The sequence below is a fragment of the Gossypium raimondii genome, chromosome 6 (genome assembly GCF_025698545.1).
Source record: "Gossypium raimondii isolate GPD5lz chromosome 6, ASM2569854v1, whole genome shotgun sequence".
Lineage (NCBI taxonomy): Eukaryota > Viridiplantae > Streptophyta > Magnoliopsida > Malvales > Malvaceae > Gossypium > Gossypium raimondii.
Window position 1 is genome coordinate 7,500,533 of NC_068570.1, and position 17,467 is coordinate 7,517,999.

The 17,467-nt window shown below is 31.7% G+C and overlaps 1 long non-coding RNA gene across 1 annotated transcript; it reads left to right on the forward strand.

Moving 5' to 3' along the window:
* Window positions 1-265: 265 nt before the first annotated feature.
* On the forward strand, window positions 266-4,711 carry LOC128041819 (uncharacterized). Its single transcript, XR_008196686.1, has 2 exons — window positions 266-1,208; window positions 1,319-4,711. It is a non-coding gene; the product is annotated as an uncharacterized LOC128041819 (long non-coding RNA).
* Window positions 4,712-17,467: the final 12,756 nt, after the last annotated feature.

Sequence of the window (17,467 nt, forward strand, 5' to 3'; positions counted from 1 at the left end):
GTTGCAAATGTATGGACAGATCTAAACAGGGGGGCCCACATGTTTGCCCCCACTAGGGTAACAGGCACCGTCAGATCCGGCGATATGCATCCAAGCCACACGTTAATTTATAAAGAAATAATAAATCTCCCCCTGTTAGGGTTAATGGGATCAAAACGAAACAAACGTAGTCAGCTTTTTAATTTATAACATAAAAAATAAGTTGGAATAATAAAAGAAATAGTAAAAAGCTAGGATTCAGTAAATCTTAATGAGCCTCCCTCAATCCCTCCCAATATTCTTCTTGGGATTGGTGGTAAAAAAAGAAAAAGTCCCCCTCGTTTCTGCTATAAATACCCTATCTTCTCTCCTCCCTTTACATCCTATTATCTCCCCCTTTTCTTCTTTCTCTTACCTTTTTTTCTCTTTGTTTAGACAGACATGGCTGTCTTTGGAGCTTTTAGGGTTTTATCATTATAATGGCTGACGACCATTAAAGATAAACAAAAGGAACATGGCCCTCTTTGTATTCTTCCACAGCTTTCTTGAACTGCAACTTCGTCTTACTTTCCTTGTTATTTTGTGTTGCTTATATAGGCGGTATATGGGTATGTATGTATGTCGTTGCGGTTCAATAAAGCTGTGGGAAGATACGGACAGGGTCAAAGAGAAATTTTCAAGATCCATCTGTTCTGGGATTTGAAAATGCTACTCTGTGTGCTTGATTATTTGTTTTTCTGATTTCATCTTACCCTCTCTCTCTCTCTCTCTCTCTTTTGTCTTTCTAATCCACTTTAAGAGTTTTTGATGCACTGAGTTTAAGTTTTTCTTTGACATGATTTGCTTGTGAAAGGGAGATAAATTATTTCCTTTCTTTCTTTATTTAAATAACAAAGATTTTTCTTAACCCTAAATGGCTTTTTTTTTTTTGCATTTTTGTTCTCCCAATGATATAGAGAGATGTTCAAGCTTGAATTATCATTGGATGTATCTTGATTTTTCTAATTATAAGTACAACCATTATTTCATAACCCTTTTCTGTATCTGGTCTATCTTTCTCGTGGTTGCAGGCTTCCATTGCTATAATTCTGCTGCAAACTGCTTCTTTTATCCTCAAAGAATATTTAAAAAAAAAGTTACTCCAAATTTGCAGTAACACTGTAAGAGGAGAGAGAGAGACAGAAAGTGGATGATATAACTGTTGTTTTGGTACTTGGAATTTTCTATAGGTATAGATTCTTGTCTTTGCTGAATTTTTATGAGACTTTGTTTTGGATCCTTTTATCTTAATTGTTTTGACTTTGTTTTATTGTAGTAAAGTGTGCCCCCCCATTTGTAGGTTCCACGCTTCTGGTCTTGAGGTTCAAAAAGCTCTTACTTGATATTTGTAGATAAAATTCCAGCAGATATCAGCACTTATACTTCCATTGGTAGAATGTTAACTTCAGTCATTTTTATACATTTCCTAACCCCACCCAAATATTCCATTGCTTTCAATTTTTTTTCTTTTTTCTTTTTAATTATAATAGGGTTACTACGGACTTATGAAGCATTAAAGTTCCAGACTATACAAGGACCACTGGAATTAGGCTTTAACCTACCCTCCCTTATTTGATATCCTCACCAGTTGATCAAGTTTAGTTTGAACCATGCTTAAATTTCACTCAATTGGATTTGAATGTGAAGTTGGGTAGGTAAATGAAGCTTTTATCAAAATAGAATCGGTATAACATAAGATACCTGGATGGTTCATGTTAAGAGTGCTTTCTTTACATTTCATTAAGATTAGGGTTTCTGTTTCTCTTATAACATATACACACACGCGCACATAGGCACATATGCCTTTTTCCAACAATTCCTAAGGAAAGTGCTTTTAGATTATGCCAAAATTTATTGTCTTGTACCAATGGCATTGAGACCGTTTCAACATCAGATCTGAATGTTCGTGCCTACCTTGCTTAGGTAGTAGACTAGTAGAAATATGGAGTGTTTTTTTAATATGCAAGTGGATCTACCTAGACAAACTAGATAAGTGTATATATTAAGGCAGGGACAGATTATAGGACAAATATTCGTAGCCATAAAACAAATCCGATAAGGAAGTACAATATGCAGCTTAACAAACAGTTCTTATGTGTATATGTGTGTCTATATATCTAACTTTTGCTGTATTGGGAGATGTTCACTAGAAAATTGAATTCATGGTTTTAAGGCCAACTCTTTTGTTCGTTTATGAAGCTGCATAGATCATTTGATCTAACTACTTTAATTATTTGATCCATTCATTCATATATTGTATTAATGCAGCCAACTAATCTAGCTCATATATATATATATACCATTGGTCCTTTTTGGGTATTTATATATTATATGGATTTAATTGATATACTACGTGTTATAGCCATTTGCTTTTTGGAAGGGAAAATAGACCAGAGCTGAAAAGCTGTGACTGCCTTGTGTTTTGTGAATGTCTACTTGAATCTCGGTAATCTTAAGAGCTACTACTGTAACCGTGTTGCAACATTCTGTCTCACAGCCTCTATTAAATAATACTAATTAATCTCAAACTCTTCCACTTCAAAGAACAAGATAATTGGATGCCACCTCTTTAAGGGTAGTTCTATAAACCAAGAGAATTAAACCGGTGCTTTGAAGTAATTTCCTTTACGCATGTGCACACATGCAGCATTTTCTTCTACATTACTAGTGTCTGTGTATAGGGCTGTAAATTATGAACAATTAGATTTGTATTCGTTTATGTTCAATAAGATTTTGAAGCTTGTTTATTAAACGAACACAAAAAAACCTTAAAATATTGTCATACACAATCGATAATATTTTGCAGCCAAAAAACAAGATTGAAGGGTTAGAAATACTGTCATAATGATGGCTCACTTTGGGTTGTACAGAACTTTCTTGCATATAAATGGCTTTTGATCTTGAGGGTCAACAAAGTTGCCATTTATCGTTGTTGGGCGAACTTTTACATTGAGATAAAAGGGCAGGGCCCTCCCTCATGAAGCTTCATTTAGTGCCAAGCATATTACCCATATCTACTGGTTCGAACAAAGAGTTATGCCTCAAAAGCGACGTGACTGAACCATTTTCCCCAACACATGGGGGCGGAAAATTATTGCTTTGCCTTGCCATTTCCCTTTCACTTAATTTGTCCATAGCTATCGGCTTACCTCCCCTCCGAAGTTTTTTAATTTTACACTCTAATTAATATTTATCTTTCACTAGTTTTTTGAAATCCACTAAGGTTTTAGTTGATTAAGACAGTAGGGCACTGAACATGGAAGCTGAAACTACTACTGATGTATAAGAGCGCGACATATACTAAAGATAACCAAAGTTACACATTTTGTTGTGTATGAATAGTTTGAAAAAAAGTTAGCTATATGAGCTAAATGAATTAAATTTAATTTTATTAATCCTATCCAAATTAGTTGTTTCTTTTACCATCTTAGATTTATTTCATTTGAAGAAAACATTCAAAATTTTAAAGTTTTCCTTTTAATTTTTGTCCATGCTTTGTCAATAATTGGGTTCACTGCGATTTTTTTTTATTTTTTTTTTTAAAAATAAGTGCCCCCAGTACAGGAAAGCTAGATGAAATAACAGGTCTAATTAGTATAGTCTAACATCATCATCATTATTCAAAATCATGCATGTTTCCAAGCTTTTTTCCATTCTTTTAGAGAAAGATTCCCCATCACCAATTCTTTTACTCTCTAATGGTCCATTTTCCCTTCTTTTTCCATCTTGATTACACCTTAATTATGGTTTTTCCCTTTTCCTTCTTTCTTTCTTTTGGGGTTTTCTATTAGGTGAGATTCTTCTAACCCTTCTTTTAACATCCCTCACTTTACTTATGGATCACTTTTTTTTCGTCATTATTTTTTTTCTAATAATATGCCTACCGAGTTTTTTTAAGCTTAATATATAAAAGGTAAAGTTCAGTACAGCGAGAAAAGTAATGTTCACCGCAGCCTCGAATCAAGCTAAAAGCATTGAGCTCTTACTAGTCTTAGCACAATTATTCACTTCTCTACAAACATAAACAATCTTAACATTTTGCACAAGGATAATACAATGATCAATAATCTTAAACGTTTCAGCAAATCTCCATTGACGAAGCACTGGGTTGAAGCACCACGATATAATCACCATTGAGTCCGTCTCAACAGCCAAATCTCTATTATTTTCCCATTCAGACTTAACAAATACTTCCAATGCAATTCTGATAGCAGTGAGTTCTGTAAGATCAGAATCAGAATTTTTCAAGGGACCCGAGAGAATAGCAATTAGCTTACCAGTATCGCCCTTCAGAATACCTCCGTAACCTGCACGTCTTGGATTACCACTCGAGGAGCCGTCCACATTGAATTTAAGGTAGCCCATGGACGTGGCTGGGGCAGTCACACCATGTTAGTTCGAAGGTGATTCTTCACAGTAAGAGAAAAACTTGAAGAGGGAGAATCCCACCAAGCTTCTTCTGAAAACCAAGCACTTCCAAATGCAGCTTTCGTTCAAAAAGGTACTCAAATTTTAGGGGATTCTTTGGTTTATCTGTTGTGCTTCAATGCTTTGATCCTTATAGCTTGCTGGAAATGGTGTTGATTTTCAGGAGGAAACTCTATTACCATAGAGGAAATCTTGTTTCTATTAAGGTTACTTTTTGTTTTGTTTTTTTAATTGAGCAAGAGTAAGAACAACAGGGTTTGAACTATGGTGGCTTAACCAATACCCTCTCACTTTGTTGGTTTATAAAGATTAGTATATTATTAAATATTATCATCTAATGCATTAGAATTGGTAAATAGGACTTTTAACAACTGCATTGATATATATAATCAAATTACGGAAATGTTAGGTAAAATACATGTAATCTAGATAGCACGTTTGTCACCTTTTCGTTTCTTTCTTTGTTTCTTTTAAACTAGATTTATGCAAGACAATTCATTTATGGAAAATGTGAGATAAAATACATATAATCTAGATGTTTGCTCTTGTACCACATTTGTCATCTTTTCTTTTATTTTTCTTTCTTTCCTTTTCAATTAGATCTACGGAGGACAATCTAGTAAGTCTTACTATTGATGATGATGATGATGAAGAGGAACCTTGGAAAATTATTTTAGGGGGGGGGGGGGGGAGTCTACAACGGCAACCTATGATAATGTTTGGTTGGGTATTTCCTTATGACGAGTATTGTCCATTTTTAGTCTATGAGGAACACCGGTGCAAACATTTGGCGCCCTGGAAGAGTTACAATCACATATCTGGACAAAATTGATTTAGAGTCATTGATGGAGGACCGTGTACCTTCAATAACCATTTATTTGACGGTTGATTCATAGATTAGCAAACGTGGAAGATCCTATTCAAGTTCCTTCATATGTGTGTGTTTTGCTAATTTTTTATTACAAATCCAAGGTTTACCAAGTGGATTAATGTTAGAATCAAGCGATGCAATTTGGTAATGTTTTTAGATCATTTTTAGCAAAGATGCGGGTGGTGGTGAGGGCTTATGCATTTTTAAATAGGTTGATGCTAGGTGGTAAAAAAAAACTTATGAGAAAATAATTAAGGCTTCAAAGTGTGTATCAATGTCACTTTCTTTAAGGTTCTGTTCGACCTCACATATATTATGATGTGCAAAAGAGTTATTAGCAAATGAACCTCGAAGTTAAAATGAAGCTTAATGACTAGCTACATTTTGTACTGACGGAAACAGTCTACTGGAGCGGAGTATAATAAGGATATCAATTTCTATAAAAAAAATTTAATGTAATTTTTTATAGAACAATCTAAAAATATAATAGATTATGAGAGAATAAAAAGAAACTTTGTTTTTATGTCTTTGGGTGTGTCATACAAATGAAAAATCAAACGAATTTCTCTGTTGTTTCTTATGTGGTTGTCTTGGTTATGCTGAGAGTTTTCATCCACCATGAGTAATTCATGGTAAAATGGAATTACCCCGGGAATGGGGATTATCGTTGAAGGCTACCAATTGGAGAGAAGCATCAAGAACAAGTTGTTTTCTAAAGGAGGAATGTTAATCTAGATTTCCATGATTTGGGGGATAAGGACAGAATCAAAGAAATCTAGGGAGGATTTGTCAAATTTAAATTTCTTATATCAAATTAGCACCAATATTGGGATTAATCTAGCTGGAAATTATGAAGGGATGGTGAGGCGGGCCAAGATCTTGGGCTAAATGGTACTTTAATAGGCTTGGACGATGAAGATAACCCAATCGAATTAGTAGATGGGAAGAAAAGTAGATTAATCTAGTTTTGTATTACTTCTAGTGTTTCTAATTATTTTGATCTAATAAAAGCTAAAAATAGGCAAGTAAATGTTCTCTCTTTTGTGAATTCAACGGGACTTGTAAGGCAAGTCTGTCGGGGAGCAATAAGGCTAATAAGATGGAACTTTCACAGGCTTAGGAACCCAGGGGCAATCTAACAAATTCAACACATGCAGAAAGAGCAAGATTCTCATGTAGTTTTTCTAATTGAAATGAAACTACATACGATTTATATGGAGTTTATTAGGTGAAAGTTTTAAGAGTCAAGTGTTAGTTTTGTTGGTACTAATGGCAGTTTATCGATGTTTTTGTATTCAAGGTGCACAATAAATCTTCGTAACTTCTCTTTAAATCATATCGATATGGAAATTTGGGATGATTTTGATAGTAATAGTTAGAGGTTGACATGTTTCTATATTATTCTGGTTGAAAGTTTGCAAGCTGAGTAGTGGGATGTATTAAGACAACTTAGTCGGAATAGTCTAGATTCGTGGTTGGGAATTAGAGATTTCAATGAAAGAATGTACTCTTTTGGAAGTAAGGTGGATGGCTACGAATGACAATAAAATGGAGGCTTTTCAAACCATACTTAATGATTGTAAATAACAAATTTAGGATCTAAAGGTCAATGGTGTACTTAAGAGTGTGGAAGATTACCCGAGCCAAATTTGAAGGAAAGGTCAAACAAATGCATGGTAAACCCAGCATGGTGGATCTTTCCCTCAAAATATTATTAAGCACCTACCTAATTTGATTTCAGATCATTGACTAATTTAGCTGAATTTTTTCATAATTTGGTTTAGGACACAATGGAGGTACAAGTCAAAATTTCATTTTGAATTTACTTGGGTTTTGGAAGATTCATTTTAAGGTCAAAATCTATGGTTGTGGGCTGAAGATTCTTCAGATGTACCATCCAAAAATAAGGCTATAGTTAGAGGCCTTTTGAAGTGGAGCTTGGATTTGAAAAATTCCCAAACTCAACATAATAAGGAATTGTATTAGAAACTTGCAAATTTGAATAAAATGACATGGATGGGGGATGTTTCTGGAGGAAATCATTGATGTAAAGTTGGAATTGAATTTGGAGGTGGATAAAGAGGAAATGTACCGGGAACAAAAAGCACATGCTAATTACCTTAAACAAAAAGGTTAGAACATTTTTTTCATGATTATGCATATCAAAGATGACAGACTAATAAAGTAATAGGTATCGAAGATTCTAATTAATGTGGAACCCAAGATCAGTTTCTGAATTGAACAAACAATAAGTCAATAATATGAAAATAGTAAAAGGGAGAAGTTCAAAAAAAAAGTAAAAAATCTAAGAAAAACTTAATAATGGAAGAAAGTGAGCATATGGAAAAAATTTTGGCCTAGGAGTTGAATGGATGCTGCCAAATTTTGAAACTTATCTAACTTCAAATTTGAATTTGAAAATTTATGAGTGAAGATAATAACAAGTCATAAAGATAAACAAAAATATTAAAAGTAGAAAATAAATGAAAATAGATAAGAAAAGCTCTGTGGAACCCTTGAACCACTTCTATTCAAAAACACCAATCAACGAGCGAACTTCCTATGAAACCTCTAATTGAAAAAAAAAAAGAACTCAGACTCTAAAAACAAGTAAAGAATTTCTCCTAACTAAAAAAAACATTTTTCAAAGTGATAAAAGATAATTTCTTCATTCAATGATTCAAAATAGGTTGCCTAAGCCTCCTTTTTGTAGGCTAGTACATGGTATTTGAAAGATGAGAATCAAGTAATGAGATTGAGACCCTATTAGTATCTACAGTTCAAAAAAAAATGACATTGAAAATTGGTAAATGAGATGTTAGATGTTAGGATCATCAGAAATAGTATAAGTGTTTTCGCATCCCCTATAGTTATGTTGAAAAATAAAGATTGTAACTAGCGACTTTATGTTGACTATTGCCAATTGAATCAAGTCACTATAAAAGACAAGTTCTCAATTCCTTTTATTGAAAACTTGTTGGATGAATTGGAACACCTAGTGTACTTTTTTAAACTCGATTTACGGGTTGGTTATCATCAGATAAGAATGCATAAGGGTGATGTGGTAAAAACATCATTCTAAATTCATGAAAGTCACTACAAGTACTTGGTAATGCTATTTAACCTTATCAATGCTCCCTCTACTTTCAAATGCTTGATAAACAAAATTTTCAAACCATTTCTCTAAAATTTTGTATTAGTTTTCTTTGATGATATTCTTGACTATTTGAACTCTCTTGATACTCACTTGATGCATTTGGAAATTGTGTTTGAGGTATTAAGATCCCATAAACTATTTGTTAAACTTAGTAAATGTGTATTTCTTGCTCAAGAGGTTGAGTATCTTGGTCACATTATTAGTGCCAAAAGGACCTTTACGGATACAGATAAAGTTCAATGTATGGTGAATTGGCCACCACCTAATTTGGTAAAGCAACTTAGGACCTTTTTGGGGCTTACAGGGCACTAGAGGTGTTCATGAGGCGGGCCATCCAACTCCAAAACTGAGAGGGTTTGAGTAAAAATATAGACTCGAAAATAGGCTTGGGCAAAAAATAAGACCTATCTTTTAAATGGGTTAGGCCCCAGGTAGGAGTTTTTTAGCTCAGGCCTGACACAACCTGAATAAATTTACTAATTTTTTTAAATAATAAATTTATATTATTATGGTCTAAGATGTCATTATGGAAAACGAGTGGTTTCATTTGAGTTTGCTGATTTTGTTTCCTGGTACAGGAAGTTTAAAAAATTTTACTTTTGCCTCATGTTGTGTTAGACTTTTTCATTTCTCTTTATGTTTTGGTTTCAGATAAGTTTAGCTTTACATCATATTTCTGGGAAGTTTAATTTTACATCATATTTACTTTTGCCTCTATTATGTTTGTGTTAGAATTTTGCCTCAATTATGTTGTTTTTTTCTTTTCAGAATTCCAAAATTTTATATTAAAAATTCAAATTAAATAACATTATATTATGAATATTCAAAGTCTAAATAATGATATGATTTTTAATTTGTTGAGAAACATTTGTTTTAATGTTTTTAGTATAAAGACTTTTTAATGTATTTTCAATTTGTTAAGAAACATTTTTTAAATGTTTTTGGTGTATTTAATATATTATATTTTAAAAATTATATAATAAAATAATTTTTTTTAAAATTAATACAGGTCGTGCCAGAGCTTAGGCAAAAATTTAGGCCCATTTTTTGACTCAGGCCAATCAATCAGGCATAAAATTTTGTTATGGCCCGGCCCGAACCCAACTAGGCCTGACCCACAAACACATATACATGGCACTACCATAGATTTACCAAAAGGTATGGTTTTCTTGAAAAACCCCCTAACCAACTTTTTGAAGAAAGGGACTTGAGAATGGTCTCATGTATCTATGAAAGCTTTTGATAATCTTAAAGTGGTGACATTTGCTCCGACCTTAGCAATGTTGAATTTCTCTTCTACAATTCTAGTAGATACAAATGCATTGGGAGTTGGAGTTAGAGTAGTACTCACACAAAATAGGAGGCTTGTCACATATTTCTGTAAAGCTTTATCACCAAGACATCAAACTATGTCGATATACAAGAAAGAAATGTTGGTTGTTCTCATGAAAGTAAAAAAATAACACTCTTACATTGTAAAGAGGCACTTCATTATACAAGAAAGAAATCTTGTTGAATCAATAAGATATTACGCCAGTACAACAATTATGGGTGACAAAAATGATAGGTTACAACTTTGGGGTGAAGTATAAAAAGAGGGTTTCCAATAGATATTTGATGCATTGACAAGGAATCTTGAAAATCAACCTACTCTTATGGCTCTTTTCGTGATGCATATTGACTTTGTAAAAAAATTTCAAGATTTATGACAACTTAATCCTTATTTGCAAAATTTGGGCATTGACTTAAGTAACAACTCTACTACTACTTTGAAATACACTTAAAGCGGTGGGTTGTTGAGAAGGAAAGGCAAAATCATGCTTGGTAACCAACACGACTTGAAGTATTAACCTATTGATACTTCCCTGCTTGCCCAAAGAGGACATTCAAGAGTAACACCAACTATACAAAGGCTTTTCTTCTAACTTGTATTGGAAGGGGATAAGAAAGGATGTTACGAGGAGAATTCAGTGTTGAAACCTTTACCTATTTCGGAAAAGGTATACAGGAAATTAGCATGGAATCCGTAATGGTTTAACCAAATCTATCAATTTTGATACTATTATAGTACTGGTAGGCAAACTCTTAAAGTATGCGTACTCTATTGCCTTATCTCACCCATATATAGCTTGAATTATGACACGGTCATTTCTCGATTAGATTTTCAAACTACATGTTATGTCATTGAGCATTGTTTCAGACAAGGACAATGTTTTCATTAGTCACTTTTGGCAAGATCTCCTCAATTATTTTGGGACTGACGCTTTCAACTTCGTATCATCCTCAAGATTGATGGTCAATCTGAAGAAGTAAGTCATTACTTAGAAACTTATTTGAGGTGTATGATAAAAAAGAAGCCTTGAAAATGGTATAAATGGTTACTATTAGTTGAATATTGGTACAAGACCTTATACCACTCTTCCATACGTACATAACCATATGAGATGGTCTATAACACCCTGATACCCAACCCGATCATTGGGTCCGAGTTACGAGATGTCACATTTGTTTCTGGAGCAATTCCCGAAGAATACACCGCAAATTAATCATTTATACATTCAATCATGTCAAAACACATGCATATTAGGATACATAATTAAATCCAAGCCTTAATCGAGCTTACTAAAGCTCTTTTTTTTTTATTCGAGCATGAAATAAGGCCAAATTGCAAGGTTTCCAAAATTTTAGAATAGGTATTGATACCCTAGCCAAGTACCGATACCGATTTGAACTTCGATGTTTGGAGGAAATAAATAAAAATCAATAGTATCGATACTTCACATAAAGTATCAATACCTTTCTCAAAGTATCGATACTTTATTATGATATTGATGCCATTTTAAGGTTTGATGTTTGAAAAATTAAAGAAAAATCACTAAGTACCAATACTCTCCTTAAGGTATCGATACTTTGTGGAAAAATTCCAGAATTTGCATTTAGTACCTACTTCATTTCCAACCATTATCAAGCCATACCAAGACATAACCAATTCATTTCCAACTCATACCTAAACATACACAATTGTTCACATTTATCCTCCAAACATTCACCAATTCAAGCACTTACTAAACATACCATTTTTACCTACTAAAAACCACAATCAAACATCAACTTTATATCAACATGATACATACCAAAAGCATATGCAAAACACATGCAATTAACCTTATACATCCTCTTACACCATTTCCTTTACCAAAACATATCTCAATCTCATATTTTAAAACATTCACTTTTTGACTAACTAAGTTATTACTGTATCATTATAACCTAACCAACTTAAGTACCTGACTCCAATTTCATCCACACACATTTATATATGTATACATATCTAATTCAATCATTCAAATCATTTAGCATACTCATCTAATTCACTAAATTCAATCACCTTTATAAAATTTCATTCCATACCAAGCAATATTCAAGCTTATTTACAAGTTTCCCTCATTTGACCAAAAGCATATATCATCATAATAACATATAAAAGCACATAACATAGTTTGTACCAAAATGACTCGTACCAAAATGACTCGACCTAGATACATGCCCTTTATCACAAAACAAAATTGATATGATCTTTGTTGAGTCCGAGATTGATGATTGGATGCTAAGATGATATACGAAATCAGGAACATGACCTAACATGCGCATGAAAAACAAAATCATACGCTGAGTAATAAACTCAGTGCAATTTCTATAATCCAATCAATAAAATGCACATTAAAATCTAGTACAACATATAAATGATATGTTTTTTAAAACAAGCATTAAATAACATGTCATAATAAATATATATATATATATATATATCATTATACCATTTGAATCATTCCATTCATGTTTAATTACTAGTATATGAGTATAACGCGTTAACACTACATATTCCGAATCAAATTCGGTTACTTTAACATAATTCCATCCCTATCTTCCTGATTTATGAATCCAGTGTACATAATCTTTCACAATAGCAATCATTTTGTATATCATATTCATTTCACATTTTAATTCCCTATCAACCTAATTTGGACTCGAACGGATATACAAATCCAACCAACATACCAATTTGGCTCCTAGTGCCTCATCGGACAATTCCGAACATAACTCAATTTCAAATTCAAAATTTTTATTTCATCAACCAATCATCAATATATATAACTATCAACATAAATCATCCCAATATGAAGTCAATTTTACGTTTACATCAAGATACAATATTTTCAAATCTATTCAATTTAGTCTTTTATCTCAAATAACAACCAAATCATATCAATTCGACTCGATTTATCAAATTTAGATCACCTCATAATCTTATCATGCAAAACAGAATCTACACATGCAACAATTGAAGTGGTTCAAATTATAGAAATACAAACCAAAGGCTCGCATCACTCATCGTCGATTCTCGAATTTTCTTTCTCTTTCGACAGTCTTGCACCACTCGTCATCGACTCTCTTCGTTTTTAGCTACGAGCGATAATTCAGTAATAGTACAATATCAAATTCTATCCAAATCGCATTCAATTACAAAGTCATACATATTTTTCAAATTATTCAATTTAGTCCTTAAAACTAAAATAACAATAACTTTCAAATTTCAGCTCTGATTTCAATCTCATCCATTATAATCCCTCTACTATCAATTTCTATCAAAATTTTATAACAAATTTTCAATTTATTCACTTTAGTTCCTATGTTACAAAACTAACATTTAAAATTTACAAAGTAGTCATTTTTCACATCTAAGCTCAAAATTTAACAATTTAACACCAAAAACTTCAATAAATCAACAATAACAACTTCTGAAAATTTTAACAGTTTTGCAAAATAGTACACGAACTAGCTAAATTGAGCTCTCACAATCTAAGAACTATAAAATTTACAAGAACCAGACTTGAATTACCTTAAAAATTTAGAACCAAATGGTAAAAGTTTTCCAAGGATTTTCTTCTCTTAAAGTTTCGCCCAAGGTAAAAGATGAATAAAAGATTACAATTTTTTTTTTCTTATTTTTGTCTTATATAATTAGATCAATGATTAGTTAAATATGTTTTAATTATTTTAAACATTAACATAACTAATATAATCATATTATTAATCAAAATTGATGGAGGATGTCATCATCATCCACCAACATTCATTATATAATGGTTTATTTACCATCTTAGTCCTTTAATGATTTAAAAATTTATAACAATTGGACTTTTACAATTTAATTTTTATATCTTAATTAATTATCAATTTGACAAAATTATTGGACTAAATTTTAATATATTTCTATATTAACCTTTTAAATATTACTATTTAATATTTATGAATTCAGTTTATGAAAAAGAGATCTCAAAACTGTATTTCTCGACACAACTGACTTTCGAGTCGTTACATGATCTATGACCACCTTCCCCCTTACATACTCCTTATTTACCTAGTGATTTATTAGCTTTTGTTAGATTAAAGCTTTCAATTAAGTCACATATTAAATTAAAAGATAATTTATTTAAAATAAATTTTATATTTAATATATAAAAATTTAAACAAAATTTTAAACAAAAAACATGGAATAACTTTAAAAAATAAAAGGTTAGGAGTAAAGAGTAATTCATCCAAATTATAAATAAATGTTTTAAATGGAAAGTACTATATGTCAAAAAATGTAATATTAACATGACTATTTGTTAACCTCATATTGCTATAGTGTATATATATATGATTTTTAGGAGGGTTTTGTGTGTTCATCTATTCATGCATCTTTTTATTGATCCTTTTCAGTAATTTTAAGTTCTAATTTTTGTTATTTTTATAAATATTTTGATATATTTAGTGTTATTTGAATCGGATTTGTTAGATTGATTGATTTGAGAATCCATATAAATTCGATTATTGGAAAAAAAAATTCCAATAGGAAATCTCCTTTCCCTTGTGAATTTCGATTATTCACTTCTTTTTCTTCTTTGTTGAAAATTAATAAATATAAATATAAATATAGAAAACAGTAAATGTAGTAAATAATTCATACTAATTGCATTAAATACATTTTGGGCCTATCACTGGGCACACATAGGGTTCAAAAAAACATAAACTGAGAGGGGCTCGCATCCTTGGGCCTTGAATTCGGTTTTAGGACTAGACGTGTAAACTGGACCTCACATTTTGAGGCTTGTACTGGTTTTGATTTCAGAATCAACCATTGCACCGAACTTGATTTGGGCCTTCTTGGACCGTAATTAGACCTTGACTCATCCGAATTTTAAAGTTTATGAAAATTGGTTTGATTTTTAATTAATTATCAATTTAAAAACAAAAATAAAAATGGATTATTAATCAATTTCTCCAATTTTTTTCAGCAACCTCCAAAGACCAAATAATAATATTTAAATATTCACGCTCCTCGGACCAGCTTTTCATTAATACAAATAATTAAATTTTTTTACCTGCTTATTGCGTTTAATTTTGATAAATTCTTAAATAAAATGTCATTAATTTTGAGTTTATTATTTATTTTTATCAGTTGTAAAAGAAAAGTTGAAAAAGTAAAACTGTTAGAAATTGGGCTGAGATCAAAGAATCAGTTGAAGGACCATGATATTATTTTGAGAACTTTATTTTGGGATTTCTTTGTAAAATTTATACTTTTAATTTATCTTTAGGGTAATATTTTAATTTTCTAGTGTATTATCTTTTAGCATTTTAGATATTTTTTTAACCTGAATTCGAATCCAAACTATAAATTTTAAATCCTGAACCTTAAATTTGGCCTTTTGGTTTAAGGTTTAATGTTTTGAGTTTAGGGTTTGGGGTTTAGGGTTCGGGTTTAAGGTTTAAGGTTCGAGGTTCGAGGTTCAAGATTTAAGATTCAAGGCTCAGTTACAAAATTACCAAAATAGTGTATCAATGACATGAAAAATATTGCTAAAATGTCATTAAATGATTGGAAATGGATATAGGATGATGTGGCGTCCCTGTCTTATACAATCCTTTCTAGTTAAGAGAAAGGATTGTATGAAGTAGGGACACCATGTCATCCTATATCTCTTTTCAATTATTTAATGATTCAAGGTTCAAAGTTCAAGATTTAGGAGTCGAGTTCTAGTTTAAGGTTTAAAGTTTCAAGTTTAGGATTTTAGGGTTTGTATTTGGGGTTTAGATTTAGGGTTCAAGTTTCAATGTTCGGGTTCAAAATATTGCTAAAATTATATATCAATGACAAAAAAAATATTACTAAAAAATTAAAAAGAAATATAGAATGACGTGACATCCCTATTTTTTACAATCATTTCTCTTGAATTTATAAATAGAATGGATGACAATAGAAAACAAATAAAATAAGCACTATCATGGAATGAAGCAGTGATTTCTTTGACATAAATGCAAAACCAAAACTAAAATAATTGAATAAAAGTTAAATTATCTCGTTCTGACAACATGGTGAAAGGAAAGGTTTATGTAAAAAACACATTGATAGAAAATTTACTAGTTTTCTCATCTTTTTGGGGTTTGATCTTTGCTCTCTCAATATATTCTTAGTTGTTTATTTAAAGTATTTATTCAAGTAAATTGATGCTGAATGGCATTAACCCCATTAGCAGCTTTAGATTTTTTTTAGTTCCATTTGAGAAATAAAAATGCAAAGAAAAAGTAAAATAGACATCATTCTTATTTGACTATTACTGTGCATTATCTGTAACAAAGTGTTAAATTACTATATATACATACGGTCCTTCAAAAGGCCTCGATGATTCTTTTGGGGTCCAAAATTAAGGAAACAGAAACATGGTGAATGATCATTTGACATGGAACCCAATTGCTACCCTCTGCTTCTAATAACGACTTTAACTCGTCTATCCATCTTCGATCAAATCATCTGTTTCATATGTTTAAAACGAAAATATTATGTAGAAAAAAAGAGTTTTGAAATTCGTACTCTCAACAAACGAAAATATAAACAATGAAACTTACTTCAATTAATTTAGTTTGTTGAGTCGATTTTTGAAATTCAAGTCTTTAATATCAACAATCTTCTCCTTATATAAATCTCCATATGAAATTTTAGCATGTAAGTTCTCCAATAGAATGGTGAGTCATTTTATAGCAAATATTACCCCCGAATATCAAGCATAACTTCAAAATATTGGAAAAGATTAGACATGACAAGTCTGAGTAGTTTTTAAAAAATGCGTCTTCTTAGAAGCGTTTTAAAAAAAATTTCGAGCCCGAGATGTTTAAAAATTATCTCAGGATTCATGAGATGTTTGAAAATTATCACAGCCACCTCAGCTGAAAACGCATCTTATAGGTCACATTTTCTTCCTTCTCATTTTCAACCCTAACCTTAACTCGTGAAAAAAAATTCAGAACCCAAGATAAATTTCAGACATTTTGCAAATCCCAAGATAATTTTCAGACATCTTGGGCCAACATTGTTTTTTTTTCTTTTCAACTCGCTCCTCTCTAGTTGCCTATATAGAGGGGGTTTTGCTCCCCCAATTCCATCAATTCTCTCGGCCAAAAACTTTTTTCTAATTACAAAATAAAAAATTTTCTCCTAAATTGTTTTTTTTAGTGTTTAAATTTTTGGATGGAATGATTAAATTGTGTTTGTTTTTGAGGGAGACAGTGTGATAGTTTTAAGGTGTGCTTGAGTTCACAGTGATGCGGTGGTGCTCGGAGACCCACACATTTCATTTTCCGTGTCAGGATGGAACCATCGCCTTAGAAGCCTATCACATTGCAACTCAGGCTCCCAATTCATTGTGGTTTATACAGTCACGAGTTGAAGTATAATTAAGGCTCCTAGTTGATAGTGGTTATGCAGTCACGGGTTGGAGTATAACTCGAGATCCAATTGATAGTGGTTTTACGGTCACGGTTCGAGTTTCGTGATACTCGAAAAGGATTCTTTATAAACCCGGTAAATAAGTTTGAGATCATAATCATAGGGAAAACTAAGGAGCTTTTCAATATGATTAACTTATTCTTTTTCTCCATCTCCAACAAAG